The sequence below is a fragment of the Lutra lutra genome, chromosome 1 (assembly GCF_902655055.1).
Source record: "Lutra lutra chromosome 1, mLutLut1.2, whole genome shotgun sequence".
Lineage (NCBI taxonomy): Eukaryota > Metazoa > Chordata > Mammalia > Carnivora > Mustelidae > Lutra > Lutra lutra.
The window spans coordinates 67,467,936-67,487,103 of record NC_062278.1 but is presented as its reverse complement, the minus strand read 5'-3'; the positions used below and the strand labels follow the sequence as shown (position 1 = coordinate 67,487,103).

At 39.0% G+C, this 19,168-nt stretch overlaps 1 protein-coding gene across 3 annotated transcripts in view; it reads left to right on the top strand.

The window, feature by feature from the left end:
- The window catches only part of GPR156 (G protein-coupled receptor 156), a 99,714-nt gene that overhangs the window by 661 nt on the left and 79,885 nt on the right, over positions 1–19,168 (top strand). The gene's annotated exons all lie outside the window — the stretch shown is intronic.

Genomic DNA, 19,168 nt, shown 5'->3' with positions numbered 1-19,168 from the left:
CCGAACAGAGGTTTCATTGCCTGTCAAAATGCCTTGTTCTGGGCAGAGAAGAATCGCCCGGGAACTTGCAGAGAAGAATCGCCCGGGAACCCCAGCAAGCGCCCGTTTCCAACTTACCTAGAGGCCACCTCTTAGATGTTTGAATGGTGTATAACTAAGTATACTCATGCTGCTGCCGAAGATGAACCTTGTTTTGAAAGTTGAGTTTTGTTAACATTGCAGAATAGAAATCTGTGGGGAGAGAGGTCATGGCATGCGCTTACTCTTCCCTTTGTTGGTTTTCTTGGTACAAGCATGCATGAATAGCAGGCAAATTATATCCTAGCCTGTAATGAAATGTCTTTCTTGGTAGAGGACTTAAATTATGGCATCCCTAAGTAAAAGCAAAACATTTTCGGGTATAGATTAAAAGCTGGAAAAATTGTTGAGTAGTCGTATTAGGTAGCAAGGCCTGCAAAGGAAAATTAATTTTTCTCCATCAATGGCGATATTCAGCACAGAAGGCCTTCTTGTGGGCTTGGGTAGCAGCAAGTCCATTTGAGTCTGGAGAATAAAATGCGTTGGCAGGCTTTACTTGAGTTGTGGTTCTGGAAGTGTGGGGGTGGGGGCTCTCTGGTCTCCATTTTGGCAGCCTAATTCCACTTCAGGGCCACCATTGTCTCTGGAGTGCTCGTTTCACCTCCTCTTCTACCACCAGCTTTTAGCTTCCCCCTCTCCCTCAATAAAGTCTAAGTTGAACCTGGTCAGAGGCTGAATTATGGTAGCCTGGGGATAGAGAAAGTCAGGTCTAGTGAAAGAAGAATTGTGGCCTAGGGGAATCTTAGGGGTGAAGGGGATGAGGCCACAGACTTCCAGACTAGAAGGCTCTCAAAAAAGGGAAAATAATGATTAAGGGAAGGAGATTCTCTCAGGAGGACAATAGATGCTTACAGTTTGTTTCCTGCTGAGGATTTCAATGTTTCCTTTTGTGTTGTCTGAACATAAGGGCATTTCCAGAGGGGGTTGAAGGAGTTTGCCCTCCCACCCCCACAAATTCACATTTAATGGCACTTGCTTGTAGGTTTTCAGAAAGTCATTGGAGGCAGTGGGAAGAGAAGAAAGAAGCACCAAGGCTCTGACTTGCCAGAGACAGTGGAACATGGACTCACTCGGGCAGAGAAGTTGGATTTGAAATGATTGGAAGAAATGTTCCACATTTAGTTAAAAGTCAGAACCTTTATTTTACAGAAAGTTGTTGAGAATTACAACATTCATATTTAGTTGCTGATTAATTTTGCCTGATAAAGGATGCAAACCCCTACTTCTCCTTTCTTTAACTAGAACAGTTTATTATGAAAAAATTTCCAACAGAGAAGTTACCTACCTCAATTTTTATCTTGAGGTATAAACTTGTTAATGAAAATCAGAGTTTGAAATCCAGAAATATGTGATCTGGCCCCAGACAGAGCTTGAATCAGAAGGTGGTTAAGAAATAGATGCATGGGGGCACCTGGGTGGTGCAGTCTGATAAATGTCTGACTTTTGGTTTCAGCTCAGGTCATGATCTCAGGGTCATGAGATCGAGCCCCAAGTCGTGCTCTGCCCTCAGCAGAAAGTCTGCTTGAGAGTCTCTCTCCCTTTCCCTCTGTCCTGCCCCACTTGTGCTCTCTCTCTCTAAAATAAATAAATAAAAGCTTTTTTTTTTTTTTTTTAAGAAATAGATGTGTAAAGGTTATTAAGATTTCGAAGGGGAAAAATCTGGATCTTATTCTGACCCTTCCCTAGGAATCGGGCGGATGTCTTAATTTCCTTCTTTTTCCCATTCTTAATACATCAGTTGGATTATATTACTCCCCTGCTTAACACTCGCTAATGGTTCTCTTTACACTCTGAATAAAATCCACTTTCTTCCAAGGTTTACCTTTCAAAGCCTTATGCAATCTGACCTGTTTGACCTCATAGTCTGTCACTCTTCCCTCTCTTGTTCTTCCTTCTGCCTGAACACTCTTCCTTCAGATACTTGCACTGCTTCTGTCCTTAATTCATTCAGATCTTTTTTCAGATGGGACCTCCTTGATCAGGCCTTCCCTGACCACCTGATCCAAAACGTGCCTTTGTCACTCACTCCCTGTCCTCTGACCCTGCTTTATTTCTTCATTGCTTTATCATTATCTGGCGTTATATAATATAGCTGTTTCTTTGTTAATTGTCCAATATACCCCCACTCAAATGTCAGCTCCATAAGGACAAGAAATTTTTTGTTGTGTTCATCGCTGTGCTCCTGTTTGGTATAAGTAATTAATAAATAATTATTGAATTAATTAGATAATTAAGTGACACAACAAGGCACTAACTCCCATAAAGGTTCAGAACCCTTGGTAAAATACTAGACGTCTTTTCAGGTAATTTGGGTCAATCAATAATTTATAGGTTAATGATGATCCTGGAGATTAGTGGCTTCTTTTATCCTCACAGCACTTATTTTTTAAAGATTTTATTTATTTATTTGAGAGAAAGACAGAGATAGTGAGAGAGAACACAAGTGGAAAAGAGAGGAAGAGCCAGGCACCCCACTGAGCAGGGAGCCCATCGGATTTGGGGCTCAATCCTAGGACCCAGGGATCATGACCTGAGCCGAAGGCAAACACTTAACCCACTGAGCCACCCGGGTGCCCCCCCACCCACGGTGTTTTGAAGCTGAATCCTGTGCTAAAAGTTCGGCCAGTTTTGACAAATGCACATTCCAAACAAGATTTAAAAAAAAAAAAAAAAAGTAACACCAGAAATTTCCCCAGTGTCTCTTTCTGGTCATCCCTACCATCCAGAAGCAGACTTTGTCATGACTCCTATCTTCGTAGATTTGTTTTGCGTTCTTAAACATCCATATAAAAGCATTCACTCTGACATACTTTTGCATTTGACTTCATTTTGCTCAATATGATGTCCGAGATTCATCCATGCTGTTTAGTGTATCTTTTGTTCATTTCTTTTTATTCCAAAATCATATTCCTTCATACGACTATCTACCATGTGCTTACCCATTCTCTTACTGATGGGCACTTGGGTTATTTCCAGTTTGGGGTCATTTTAAATAAAGCTGCCATGAAGATTCTTATAGGGTCTGCCTCATCTTGAGTCCTGTGTACGTAATTTGAAAATCTTCTTTGTGCCACCAGTGCTGAGAGAAGTATGACAAGGTTACTGGGGCTGTGATGCAGTAGCAGCCTGCCTGCAGCCCAGTGAGTGCCTTCTCTAAGACCACTCCAATGGGCACTGACCAACCTTCCACTTCAGAGGGAGAGCACTTGGAAAATGAATGTCTGCAAATTGGGGAGACCTCAGGAGGATTTTCAGTGTTTTTAGATCCTTAAAAGGAACTCTGTAGAATGCCTGCATCATTGCTGTTGTATTCCTTCTTCCTCTCAGCTCCCCACCTCAGTACAAGTTGACTCTAATCAGCCACTGAACATTATGCTATCAAGGAATTTAAATATTTATGAGCAAGAGTCTTGTTCAGAGCCTGATAAAATATTTATGTGTTTCCATGGGGCATTGGTTTCCATCTAGATTTCTCAAAGTGTTTTTCTGAGGCACTTGTCATAATCATGAGGTACTCAGAGATAGATGATATAGCCAGAGAATATCCCATGTTGTTGAACCCCACCTTGCAGTGTACCCTGCTTTGCAGGGATGGGGAGGATGAGCAAACAGAAAAATGGGTATTAGTAATGTCTGGATCAAGAGAAAGAGGGTGTGTGTTGAAGAAAATGGATTGCAAAAAAGAAAGACCTGTTAATAGAGCACTGCTAAAGGTGTGAACCCAGAAGGGGTTGTGCAAAGAACCTGTTAGAGGTGAGGAAGAATTAATGAAGGTGGGATTCATTCCAGATGGAAGCATGAAGGAACCGGCCTATAAAAGACATAGTCCCTTTGACACTGATGTAGACAGGCCTTATACATGACAACTATACTGAGTGCTACAATTATCACACCTGTTATGAAACTGTGGGGAAGGCGTGGAGGCTAGCCAGGATTTCCTGGTGGAGAGCAGAGAACTAGCTATTTCAGGAGTGATTGTTATTTTCCTCCAAGGAAGAAGTGTCTTTTGAGTAGAGCTCGGGAGGAGGTGTGGTGCTTTTACTGGCAGCTGTAGTGTGGAAGAACATTCCCTCAAAGAGAGTAACTCGAGCTGGTATTCAGTATTGGGTGTTCGAGTCAGGGCCAGAGTGCTGGTGTGGCTTGAGTGAGGTGAAGAGGTGAGGAGGGTCAGGTCAGGGCAGGTTTGCAGTAAGAGATAAAGCATGAGAGCTATAGGCCAGCTTGTGGAGAACACAAGAGTGTGGACTTCAGTCTGTTTGTTGTAGGGAACCATGTAACTTTTGACCAGAGACTGGGTCAAAATTTAAGCAATTCCTGGGAAATGCATCCAACCCAAGCAAGGCCTTGAGGTCTGTTTATGTCCAAGGCACTTCCAGAATATCTGGCTGTGTCCAGTTCAGCCTAGAGATGTGCATTCTATTCTAAAGGAGGTAGAATAGATGCATTCAATATACTCTTAGGATTGACCAGAAACAGTTCTCACCAACTACCTTCTTGCCTCACATATACTCAGAATGTGCCAACTCAAATTAAATTTGTAGACTGTGTGCTGCATCCTTGCTCTTCCCCATGACCACTTTGCCTCATAGGGCCAGGTGAGAGGGTCTGAGTACCCCTTTAATACCTGAACCCAAATCTGGGTTGGTGTACTGAAGATGTGGGTTGCCAGGCAACAGAGGACCCAGCAGTGAGGCTGTCAGACCATCGCTGCACAACTCAGGCTTGCTTTGACCGGGCTACTGGGCAGTGACCAGAGGGGCAACTGACAGTAGAAGGTTGGAGGTCATGCAGATTGATAACCTATAGGCTGAACTGCCTGGCCCCTTTCCACCTGTGTTCTCCCTTCATATTGTAAGTTCCTATTTAAAAGTGTCCCCAAGATGTTGCCTTTTTAGTTTGTCATGAAAATAGGGAAGGAGATAGGGGTGTTAAGCCTATCAGCATCTGTACTTTATGATGTTTGTGATAAGGAAGAGCTCATTGTAGAAGTGATAGAAGAAGAATTCCTCAGAGGAATTCAGTTTTCAGTTCTGCAGTGGGGAGCTTTGCATAGATATAGATTAGCAGGAAGCTCTGGAGTTCTTATGGAGAGAAGTGATTTCTTGGTAGGAGGACAAGGAAGAGCATGGGAGGGCCTCGTAGATAAACTCCAAGATTCTGCCCAGGGTTTTGTTGCTTGGAATTGTTCTCTTGCTCTCATGGGTACCTGTTCCAGAGGGACAATGGGAACACCCAGGGAATAGTGCTCTGGGCTTTCCCACTGCCATCTGTCTGTGTTGGAATGTCAGACAGTCAGTTGGCACTGCCACCTATTCATCCTGATTCTCCAAGGGTAACTGGGGAGACCTGGAGAGAGAAGACAGAAGCAGGTGTCTTAACTAGGGAAATGGTAAGGGCCCGAAGATGTGGCCTGGACTGACGGTGTGGTAAGTGTCTAAAGTATTGGACAAGCAAGACTCTAGACCAACAAGGTCCTTCTTGCCTCTAATCTGATACATTCCTGGTTTTTTCCCATGAAGTGGAGTCTCCCAAAGGCCACATTAGCTATAGTATTTTCTCTGAACATGTGAACAGAATGCATGCTTAATTGAGTGTCTTTTCCAAATGGGCATTTTGATGATTCTCTGATTGTGTCCAGGCTGGTGATGGCTGCCTGTTTTTGGATGCTATTAGGATAAACCCAGAAGATCCAATAAAGAGGGAGCAGAAATGGTAATATCAAGAGACAGGGAAGGGAAGAGAATAGTGGCAACTAATAACAGTGCAACTAATGAATCACTAAATTCTACCCCTGAAACTAATAATACAGTATATGTTAACTAAATTCAATTTAAATAAAGAATTAAAAAGAAAAAGTAAGTATAAAGACAAAAAGAAAGTATTCTAAAATATTGTCAGCAGTAGGATTCTAAGTGATTACTTTTTTTAAAAAAATGTAACCATATTTTCCATGAACTCTCTAGCATTTCTATGATAATCAGGAAAACATTGAATAAAAAAAATCTATTAAAGGGGTGCCTGGGTGGCTCAGTGGGTTAAAGCCTCTGTCTTCGGCTCAGGTCATGATCCCAGAGTCCTGGGATCAAGCCCCACATCAGGCTCTCTGCTCGGCAGGGACCCTGCTTCCCTTCCTCTCTCTCTGCTGCCTCTCTGCCTATTTGTGATTTCTGTCTGTCAAATAAATAAATAAATAAAATCTTTAAAAAAAAAATCTATTAAAGAGGTTAACTAGGGAGAAGAAGAGGCCTGGTGGAGGACAGTAGGATTGTACAAGAAGAGAAAAGATGTTGAAAGATGAATGAGTAATCAAAAAAGTTAATTCTTCAAAGGCTGCTAGCTTCTGCACATTATTTTCTTTATTGTTGAATATCATATATCTGTTACCCCTCAAAAGCTCTGGAAGCTTCTGTCAGCATGAAACCAAATGCAAATACTGAGCCAGTGTCACTCCTCCAGGGCCTTAATTCTATCCTGTGGGTAACAATTGGAAAGCCAACAACTAACTTCCAGTGGTCCTCAAAGAAACATTCCCCAAAGTGCTAACACAGGATGCTTCAAAACTGGGCGGCAGCCTCTTTCCCACAGAGTGTAATGTTTATCCCTGCAGACGCTGGGCCAGCCTTGTGCATCTATTCTCTGAAGTTTGGAACAGGAGCCAACGAAGGCTGTCAGGAGTTGGAGTAGTGGGGTTTTTCCAGACAAAAGCCTGTTCTATTATCTGTGAGTCTGCCGGCTGCTCACTGGCTCAGGCAGCGCCTTGGGAAGCCCCGTGGCTGAGGCTTTGGAGGGGTACCTATAGCTTTCATTTCACAGCCAACGCCCCTTTCCAGGGACACTATCAAGTCTATGCTTTAATTGGGTGTTGTTGGGGGACACAAGGAGAGGCCTGTCTTCGAGAGCAGAAGTTACTATTTACCTCTGCCCAACAGGATCAATTTAAAGCAAATGCCAGAGAACTACACATCCCACTGAACTCTGGGGTCTGGCATTGCTTGTACTTATAAAGTCAATAAATCCTTTTTATATTTTTAACTTATTACATTTTTAAATTATAAAAGCAGTACACATTCATTGTAACAAGTCTAGTAAAACAGTCGTCTATAAAGAAAATGTTATTAATCTCCACTTCCTCTCCCCCTCCATCTTCCTGACAGATCCACTATTAAAATTTAAGTGTGAATTCCTTCGCTCCTTTTTTATGTTCAAATATGTAGAGTTATTTTCTATTTCATATGTAAATGAGATCATATAATACCATTCACTGTTATTTGTTTCATTTTATTTGTTATGTACGTTATTCTACATATAAGTCTAATTGATCCAATTTCTTATTTTTAATAGCTACTTAATATTTCTTTGTAGAAATTCCATAATTTTTCCCATTATTTCTGTATTGATAGATATTCCAGTTTTCCCTCCAGCTTTTTTTTAATACAATGAATTATGCCACAGTGAACATCTTACATCCATCCTTACACTTTGGTTTCCATTTCCATAGAAAGAGCTCCCAAACTGGCTTTTCTGGGGCAGAGGGAATACACACAATTACTTCTCACTGTGGGTCTCTCCTACAGCAATAGTTTCCCTCCCTTCTTTTGTCCTCCTCTCCCCTCTCCCACCGCCTTTCTCCAGGGGAACTTGTGTCTTTAGGCAGGAAAGCCCTGCAGTGAGAATTCCTCCTTGCCAAGTGTGGATTATATTAGCTCAGTGGGCAACGGGGTCTGCAGTGTCTTGGTTGCATTGTGTCTCTATTGCTTCTGGTTGGACAGACTGTTTACAGTTCCCCTTGCTCATTTATTCCGTGCTGTGGAATTATACATGGTCTTCATCTGTGGCAGGAGCAGTGTGATCAGTTGCGGGGGGCGAGGGGCAGGGTTTCGGAGATAATAAGCTCTTACAGTGCTTTCTCACAACACCATATCTGCTATGTTCCCTTTTGTGCCTTTTCTTTACTTTTTAAATGCCTATTCTTTAATAGTGGAATTGAGAAAAGTTCTTTAATTCAATCCCAGTTGTTTCCCTCTATTTTGAGGGACTTAGATTTGGGGAGTTTTATGAGTATAGAGTCAATCAACTACAACTGATTACTTGACATGAGGATAATTAGTTAAGAAGGTAGGGGTCTTGAAGCTTAAGGATCAGTGCCAAGCAACAGATGCGAACATTTTTAAACAAATGATTTTAACAAATGTGGTATTGGGAGTGAATTTCCCAGCACTTCGTGGTTCTCATATTTACTTTTGCTCTTGTTTGGATGTAAAACTGTAATCTGGTCCACCAAACTAGAGAGGAGTGGGATTCCCACTATACCAGGGCTAGGGAAAAATAGCAGAGAAGCATGAAGGGAAGCTAGTGAGTACCAACAAGCGAAATACAAAATGCAAACTAATAAAATAGTAAGAAGTAAATGTGATCTTAAAATCCTCAGATAAAGGCTGCTGTGTGACCAGGGACCTATGAGCTCATAGACACTTTATAGAAATCTGTGATCTCTAATTCTTATTAGAAACCCAGTTGTGAGTCTATGTTCAGAATGCAAACGTTAGCTAATAGAGGGAAAGAAATGATGAAGTTCTGTAGCAGACATTTTGCTATTGGCACCCATAACACATGCTAACTTTTACTCAATAGCTTTGAAATGGATTTCTAGACTGAAAACTAAAGGAGGAAAAGAATACCAGCATAGAAGTTATTGCAATGAATTTCTAAGGAGAAATTTTAACTTTAGTTTGAACATGTATACACCTGTAGAATAAACATTAGCCTTTGTGTTAATACATACTTTTATAGAAACTTTTAATTTTCAAATACACACTGACCAGTAATAATGATAGTAAAACCAGTCCCTATAATAGGTTTGTCTTTTATAACTTGGGAATTCTATAATGTATCTTAATTGGTCTCATAGTTAATAGTAAGGGTAGTTATATCTTATACTGTTTTCACTGTCATTTGTGTCTATAAAGATTATCTTTAAACAGTTTGGTCTTGTCAGTAAAAAAAAAAAAAAAGTAAGGCATTAAGCATGGGCATGTAGTAGACTTCTGCTCCCATAGAGGACATCTGGAAAAGCTAAATTTAATTTATATATATATATTTTTAAAAGATATTTATTTGTTTTAGAAACAAATAAACAAACTTCTGCTGAATGTGGAGCCCAACATGGGGCTCAGTCTCATGTCCTTGAGATCATGACCTGAGCCAAAATGAGAAGTCAGATGCTTAACTGACTGAGTCACCCAGGTGTCCTGAAAAGCTAGATTTTAAAAATTGAGTTGAGTTCATAAAAGACCTACTAAGGAAACTAGAACTTGAGAGCTAAGAGCTCATAAAGAAGAGAAACTCATTGAGTGTCCCCACATACTAGGTTGTTTTTCCCTTGAGACATTTACTATTTACTAAGTAGCAGGTGAGGAGGAGCTAACCCTAAACCAAAAGCAGCTGCTAAAATCCAGAAAAGCTGTGCATTACATTCTACAGTCTGATGAGAGACCTGATTATGGGAAGAAGAGAGAAAGAGAATTAGCCCAACGATCTGAGCAATTTTCCTTCCAAGTTGTTCACCAGTTTATAAGTAGCACAGAGCAAAATGGCAGAGGAAGGTTGAAATTTCTCTCCCTCACAGTTTGAGCTGGGACATTGTTTTTCTACTGTCCTTGGTGCTCTTGGTTCTCAGGCCTTCACACTTGGGCTGACACCTACACTGTCAACTTTCTGGCTCACAGGCCTTCAAACTATACTGTCAGCTTTCCTGGGTCTCCAGCTTGCAGACAGCTGATCACAGAATTTCTCAGCCTCCTTAATTCCATGAGCCACAGAACCTTATAATAAATCTCTTTTATTGATACATAAATTACTGGTTCTGTTTCTCTGGAGGACCTGATTAATACAAATATCCTAAGCTTTCAGTTGGGACTTCTAAAAAACTATGTCTAGGAATTAGCCCAGAAATAGACCTGGTCATATTGAAATTGATATCTAATTCCCAATCAGATCAGTCACTGATTAATTTCACTGATTAGATTAAAGTAATCTGTTTTTATTCTAGCACCCTAACAGAAGCAAAATAACATATTCATTGGAGAAAAGGAAATGATCCAGAACTACTATATTTTTATTAAAGGGTTTCTGATATTCAGTGAGATAAAACAAAACAAAAGCAGGCATATCAAGATACAGTTTCCAAATTATGGTGCAAAAAGAGAGAAGGCAGACTCCTTGAGTTGAGAAGACAGTTTCAAGTCCAGGGAGATGAAGGCAGCTGGAGTTTACAGGACAGAGTATCAAAGTGGAGAGTACACAGAGAATTTCAGAGATCCTCACTAGGTACACCAAGTATGAAACTGAATCCTGATCAACACAGGCCTATAAGGAAACTACCTAGACATGGAAAAAGAACCACTCAAAAGGATTAGAAGGAACAGTGACTTTCTGCTCATACAGGGCTGGGAATAGCACCTGTTCCCAATAGTCATATGAGAAAAGCTAATAACTCTGAGGGTATTGGGTAGTGTGCTTGGAGTGCCTTAGCAGTGGGGAATAATTAATCCTACTTTGACCACTGCTCTGATCTTGTCTAACATCTTAAAAGAAGACAAAAAGGGCGAAACTATTCCCAATTAAACCATATCCCAGAACAATGTTCAAGAATATTTAGAGGAAGAAACTAGTATTATGTGTAGTTATAATGACCCCAGAGGGCACAGAAAAATATTTGAAGAGATAACGAGTAAAACATTTTCAACCAAGATAAGGATAGCAGTGATTTCTCCTCAGAAACAATGTAAACAAAAAAATCAGTAGAACAACATTCTTTAAAGTACTGGGAAAAAACTCAAACCTTTCAACATAGAATTCTATGCCCAGTGAAAGTACCTTTCAAAACAAAGGCAAAATAAAGGCTTTTTCACATATATAAAAGCTGAAAGAATTCATCCCTCACAAATGTGCACTACAAGAAATGATAAAGGAAGTTCATCCAGAAGAAGGAAATGGTATCGGGAAATATGGATCTATTAAAAAAAAAAAAAAACACAGATGTAACTACATAATGATTTGTCTTATGAATTAAACCTCCTTTAAAATATAATTGACAACTTAAAGAAAAATAAAAAACTATGGGGTTTATAGCATATGTAAAAGGAAATGTATGACAATGAGCACAAAGGCTAAGAATGGAGATATGGAAGTATATTGTTATACTACATGTGAAGTGATAAGGTATCATCAGAAGATAGGCTATGACAAATTAAGACATATCTGTAAACACAAGAACAATCACAAATAAAAAAGCATAGTTAATAAGCCAACAAAGAGATAAAATGGAAACAATTTCCCTATGAGAAGTCAGAAAAAAAAAGGAACAAGGAAGAGATGAGATAAATAAAAACTATAGCAACATAATACATTTAAACTTAAATATATCAGTAACTACTTTAGATGTAAGTGCGCTCAACACCTCAACTAACGTTGAGGATTTTTAAAAATTGTAGGATTTTTTTAAAAAGTAAAGCCAGCAATATACTAGGTACAAGAAACACACTTCATATATTATGATACAAATAGATTAAAGGATGGGAAAGATTTACCATGCTAACACACTAATCAAAATATAGATTGCAGAGCAAAGAATATTACTATAAATAAAGAAAATCATTTATTGAATGATAAAGTAGTCATCAAGAAGACATAACAATATTAAACATTTATGCATCTAACAACAGCCTCAAAATACATGAAGTAGAAATGATATGACTTCAAAGAGAAATTGACAAATTCATAATTGTAGTCTAGAATTTTTTTGAAAGATTTTATTTATTTCTTCATTTATTTAGATCAAGAGCAGGGGGAGGGCAGAGGGAGAAGAAGAGAGAGAATCTCTGACAGGCTCCACACTCAGCAGGAATTGGGGCTCCATCTTACCACCCTGAAATCATGACCTGAGCCAAAACCACGAGCTGGATGCTCAGCCTACTAAGCCACCCAGGCACCTCCATAGTCCAAAATTTCATTGGCTTTTTCTCAGTAATGGATATAACAAGAAGACAGAAAATAATTAAAGATATGGAAGAAGGAGCCAACAGAATCATCTGGACCTCATTGATCTTTATGGAGCACTATACCTATCAACAGCAAAATATTAATTCCTTTCAAGTGGAACATTTAGATAGACCATATTCTAGGTCATAGAACAATCCTCAGTACATTTTAAAGGATTCAAGTAATATAAAGTATGTTCTTAACCACAATAGAATTAGTTAAGAAATCAATAACTTGGGAAACTAAATAATACACTTCAAAATTGCTCATGAGTCAAAGAAGAAATCAAAAGGGAAATTAGAAATTATTTTGGGACTGAAGGAAAATGAGAAGTATGTTTCAAAAGCAGTACTTATGTGAAAATGTATAGTGCTTGAGGTTTGTAAGAAGAAAAGTCTCAAATTAATGTTTCAGCTTCCATCCTAAGAAACTACACAAAAAGAGCAAATGAGACCCAAAGTAAGCACAAGAAAGTAATAACTATCAGAGCAGAAATCAATACAATAGATAACAAAACAACAGTAGAGATCAGTGAAAGCAAATGCTGATTAATTGTGACTATCAATAAGCTCAATAAGCCTTTAGCCAGATTGATAGGATAAAAAGAGAGCAAGCACAATTTACTAATGTTATGAATTAAAGAGGTGATACCACTATAAATTCTACAGATATTATAAAAACTTTATCCCAATAATCCCATCAACATTAATAAGGTAAAAAGATTCCTTGAAAAAGACAAATTACCAAAGTTTATTCAAGAAATATTGTGAAAGCCCACATCTATTAAAGAAAGTCTCAGCAAACTAGGAATGGAAGAGAACTTCTTCGCAGTCTCCCCTTTGCTGTCCTGCCTGCTGCTCCTTTGCAGTGCTTTCAGTAAACTTCTGTCTTCTTTGTTCTGTCTTTGGTGAATTCTTTCATCACCCACACCACCAGCCTCCACCCCATTGGGTCCCCCCACATTTGATGGAGCCCATACAGGAACCCTTTGTCAGCCTAGAACTGTCCTTGGATTCTCTGGGAATTTCTTGGTACTTTCCCTCGGTAGACTGACTAGTACTCCTTAGGGAACTGAAAACCTCCAGCAGAGGTTACTCCTCAGTGAGGTTACAAAACCTTAGGGGGATCCAATGGGACTGCCCTTGCCGGAAAGAGCAAGGGATTTCCCCTCTTGTCCTTTGAAAGAAACCTTCCCTCCCTCTCCTTTTTCTTTTCAGCCCTTCAGAGGTCTAACCCTAGTACTCCTTAGACAACTGAGGATCTCTAGCCAAGGCAGCTCCCCGTGTGGCCAACAGGTCAGACTGCGCATGCCTGTGAAGGCAAAGGACCCCTTTCTTCTCATCTCCCACTCAAACATCCTGAGGTCTTCCGTTCCCAAAGCGTGCAGCAGTTGCCAGTGGAAGCTTTGTCCAGGGTGAATCCGCGCACATTATGGACTTAGTTGGGACCCTTCTCTGACACTGGCTGACTCTCAGCCATCTTGCTTCTTTCAGCCTTCCCCCACCCACTTTTTCCCTTTGTTCCTGCAGATCTAGCCACCATCTTGATCTACAGATAAAATACATTCCTACCCATCTTAGTGAATCCAACAATTCCATATACAAATTATGATTCAACAAGGATCCCAGCCCATACTATCAGAGGGTCCCCTCCCCTAAATCCCATGGACCTGGCTACCAGGGAATTTCACTCACATTCCTCTCAGCATGTTAATATAATACCATGCTCTGGTCTATAACTGCGCAGAACCCCTGATGGACTGAGGAGTTAAAGTAGGGATAGCGTGCCCCCCCATCCAGCATGAAGCAGCTGAAGATGAGACCTTTGCCCAAATGCCAAAGATTTGTTGTTGTTCATCTGTCGAGGGAGAATGTAGAGGCCACTTTTAGGCAACAGGTTTAAGCAATGGAAATCTGAGTAAGGTAAAAAGGCCCACAGTGACCTCCTGGCTAAATGTAAACAGGCTCATTAGGCAACCCACCTCAAAATATCCATAAGCTCTAGCTAACCAATGGGATACTTAAAACTGGGCACAGGAAGAGTCCATGTATTCCCATACCTCTTCAGTCTCCCTCTTTACTACAGCCCCCACCCCCACTGCCTCATGGCAGGCAGCCTCCTTTACTGTCCTGCCTCTGCTCCCTTGCAGTGTATTCAATAAACTTCTATCTCAATAAATAAACTTCTTAACCTCATAAAGGGATCCTATGGAAAACCTGCATCTCACATTATATTTAGTGATAAAAGACCAAATACTTTCTCCCTAAGATCAAGAACAAGACAAAGATGACTACTCTTACTCATTCTATTCAACATTGTCTTGGAGGTCATAACCAGTACAACAAGGTAGAAAGAAATAATAATAAATGAAAAGCATCCAGTTTAGAAAAAAAGTTAAAATGCCTTTATTTGCATGTGACCTGATCGTCTATATAGAAAATTCAATGGAATCTATAAAAGAACCACTAGAACTATTAAGTAAGTTTAGCATGGTTGCAAAATATAATATCAATATACAGACATCAATTGTGGAGATATATAGTGTTAAGCAATCACAACTGAAAGTAAAAAATCATAATAGCATAAAAATATGAAATACTTAGGGATATATCTGATAAAACTTATGTAAGAACTACACACTGAAAGCTACAAAACCTTTCTGAGAGAAAGAGGACCTAAATAAATGGAGAGATAGACCTTGTTCATGGATGGTATGAATTGAATGTTTGTGTCCCCCTGAAATTCATTTGTTGAAATCTAGTCCTCAATGTGATTGTATTTAGAGATGGGGCCTTTGGGAGATAATTAGGTCATGAGGATAAAGCCCATATAAATGGGATTAGTGCCCTTATAAGAAGAGACCAGAAAGCCAGGTAACTCTCTTTCCATCATGTGAGGATACAAGTCAGCCATCTGTCTTGGACTTCTGCCAAGATCATGAGAAACAAATTTCTGTTGTTTATAAGCCAACCAGTGTATGGTATTTTGTTGTACCAGTTGAGCTAAGACAAGGGGTAGATGGCTCAGTATTGTTTAGATGTTGATATTCCCTGAATTCATCTAGAGATGTAATGCAATATTAATCAAAATCCCAGGTGCTTTTCTTATAGAAATTGATAACCTGATTCTAAAATTCATGTGAAAATGTGAAGTATTTAGAATAGCCAATACAACTATTTTTTTAAGGAACAAAATTGGAACTGTTATTACCTGTTCATTATTTTGAATGCAAAAATGGTTTTGCAGATATATACACATGTCAAAATTTATCAAATTGACATTTTTAAATATTGACAGTTTATTATATGGACTTTGTACCTCAATAGAGCTGTTTTTTAAAAAAGCTAATGGATGGGAAAATGAAAGTAAAGAAGTACAATATAAGGAACATAGAACAAGCTAGAAAAATAAAAAAAATAGTAACATAATAGATATTTAACTCATTTATGTCAGTAATTATCCTAATAAAAATACTATTCTAATTAATGAGAAAGATTATTAAAGAATAAACAATAAAAATGATTATTAAAATATTTTAATTGCTGAAAGAGTTTGTCATAGACTTCATTATCTTAGTGTACCACACTTTATTTGTGGGTAGCCACAAAGAAATAGTTGATTCATGAGCATAATATAAGGAAAAAATTAAAAAATTTTTCTCAACACCAAAAAAAATTTTTTTTAAATGGGCAGAGGATCTTATTGGACATTTTTCCAAAGAAGACAGGTAGAGAAACAACAGACACATGAAAAGGTGCTCAGCATCACTCATCATGAAAGAAGTGCAAATCAAAACTACAATTAGATATGGCCTCACACCAGTCAAAATGTCTAGTATCAAAAAGACAAGAAATAACATGTATTGGTGAAGACATGGAGAAAAGGGAACTCTTGTGACCTGTTGGTGAGAATATAAATTGGTGAAACTACTGTGGGAAACAGTAGGATTTCCTCAAAAAATTAAAAATAGGCATACCATATGATCCAGTAATTTCTCTAGTAGGTACTTAAACAAAGAAAATGAAAACACTCATTCGGAAAGATATATGCACCCTGTGTTTATTACAGAATTATTTACAATAGCCAAGATATGGAAACAACCTAAATGTCCATCGATAGATAAATGGATTACAAAGATGTATATGTATATATTTACACAATGGAATATTACTCAGTCATAAAAGGAACATTCTCTTGCTATTTGTGATAACATGGAGGGAGCTAGAGAGCATTATGTTCAGTGAAATAAATCAGAGAAAGACAAATACCATATGATTTCACGTATATGTGGAATCTAAAAAGCAAAACAAATGAACAAATAACAACAACAAAAAAAAGGCAGAAAGAGACCCATAAACAGAGAACCACCTGAGGGGATGCTAAAGGGTGGTAGGTAGGAAGGAAGACAGGCAAAATGGGTGAAGGAGAGTAGGAGCTACAGAGTTTCCAGTTATGGAAATCATGGGAATGAAAGGTACTATGTAGAGAGTATATATAGTCAATAGTATTGTAATAATGTTGTATGGTAGCCACACTTGTGGTGAGCATAGAATATATAGTTGTAGAATCACTATGTTGTATGCCTCAAGTTACATAACTTTGTATCAACTATACTTCAATAAAAACAACCAAAACCTTTCTTTTATCCTTGGGTTCAGCTGAGTTGTAGTTTGAAATGAGCCTCTGCACTTGGGATGATTGATGTTTATTGGGGGGGTTGGGGTGATGGGTGGCCTTGATTTTACATATAAAATATTACATATTTGTACGTTTCTCAGGAGAGGGTCTATAGCTTTCATCAGTATCTGGAGTTCATAAAAATACTTAAGAATCATGGTTCAAAGAATGAAAACATTGAGTGCTATTCTAAGTGTCTAATTTCTTAATAGTACTTCTCTGAAATTAATTTCTAGTGAACAAGTCGAATGACTTGATCTATAAATGTGTACATGAGCTTCCTCACTGCAGCTTGAAGTATCAAATTACAGGCTATTTAAAGTGTTTGTGTGGTTTAAACTTTGATAAAAGCCTTTCCTTTAGTGGGACTACAGTTCTCATGGTATGATCCCCACACCAGCAGCTACAGTATCGCCTGCAAATTTACTAGAAATGCATATTCTTAGAACCTACTGAGTCAGAAACTCTGGAGGTGGGGACTAGCAATCTGTTTTTTAAGGCTCTCTCTAAGTGATTGTGATGTAAACTGAAGTTTGATAATCACTGTGTTAAACTATACCTAGAAAAGCTTCCTTTCCTCAGCTTCCAGGCCAAGATTAGGATAATTTGTTAAGGAAGTGACTGCAGAAGGGACAGTCTAGTTTGATGGCTTATGTTTTCCATCTCTTCATCCTCACTGAGCCAGAATGGCTCTCACACAAATATATTGGGTTGCACAGCAACTCTGAACAACAATTTAGAGAAAATCAGTGTCTAACTGAAGGAATTCAGAGACACAGCATGGAAGTTCACTCATAAAAATTCTGACCAGGAGGCTTTTCAGAGAAGAGCCCCGGTAATTCCAAAGGCCTTGGATCTCCACTTCTTTTGAGAAAAAGAATGTTCAGTCTCCCAAGCTGACTGAACCTCAGGACCAAAGTTTTGTTTACCTTTTTCCAGCTGTGTTGCACCCTCACAAATGTTCTTTAAAGGAGTGCTCAGTATCACCATGGCTATGTTTGTAAGGTAGGTTAAAGAGTGCAGTTCGCTGATGTTCTGAGTAGCCAAATGGAGAGGTCTGAGCTGTAGCAGTATAAAACTTGAGCTGTCCAAAACTAGCCTCTGAAATGTCAAATGATCATTCTCAGGTCCTTCTGTTACCTTCTGAAGCTTGATTTGTTGTGATACCTTATTGTTTTGTTGATGAATAATAGCATAGAGCACTTCACAGCAGTTCTCATTAAAGGAGGGCAGCCAAGTGGAAGTCATTCTTGGCTCTTAATAGTTTTCAAATGAAAATTTTATTGCATATTAATGAGCACCAATTGACATTTGTGACTGGTTTTTATGGAAATTGTGCATGTGTAATTTGCATAATAGTACCTAAGTGCTTTTAGGTAACAATGCAACTCTGAGAAGGGCTTTAGCACGTTGTTTTTTGGTTTTTGGTTTAATTCCCAGCTCCGCTCCTTGGCAGTAGTGTTGGAATATTAACAGGTCTCTGGGATCTGTCTGTAAGGGGTCTCTAGGATCTCTCTATAAGGCAGTAATGCTCAGTTTCTGTGGTGCTGGCTTATACTGAGAGCATAGAAAGAGTCAGAAAAACACATCAACGCAGGGTTCTAAAAGCAGGAGATGTTCCCACTAGTCAGAGAGGGATGTTCAAGCCCTCCATGAATGAAACCTCCTGTTTCTACTGAGTTACAGGAGTATCTACATGGTCCTGAGGATTGTTCCTAGAAATTAAGGACTCCTATCTGTGATGTTTTTGTTTTGAATTTTATTTATTTATTTATTTGATAGAGATCACAAGTAGGCAGAGAGACAAGCAGAGAGAGGAAAGCAGACTCCCGGCTGAGCAGAGAGCCCGATGCAGGACTCGATCCCAGGACCCTAAGATCATGACCTGAGCCGAAGACAGAGGCTTAACCCACTGAGCCACCCAGGCGCCCCTGTCTGTGATGTTTTATGTCTCTGGGTCCACTTCAACAAATATGTATTGATCGCCTACTATGTACCGGGCACTGTGCTAGGTGCTAGAGCAAGAACACTTTGGCTTGTTCCCTGCTGCATCCTTAGCTCTTAGCACAGGGACTACTGCATCATAATTGATCAATCAGTATTTGTTGAATTAATGCACATAGCCTCTACCACTGGGGATATGTAATTAATTATTTTTTAGTAAAATCTGATTATAAATATAGTATAAAGATCATTACTCATAATGTTAGAAGATACATTAATGATTCAGAACTTGGAATTCTGTTAGGATATTTAGAGAAACAAGATGAATAACTTCATTTATGCACCTTCAAGTCTTCTGTATAAATGACCCTTCTGTATCGTGGAAATGAACTAAACCACTATTTATTGATGATCTAGTACATATAAGTTA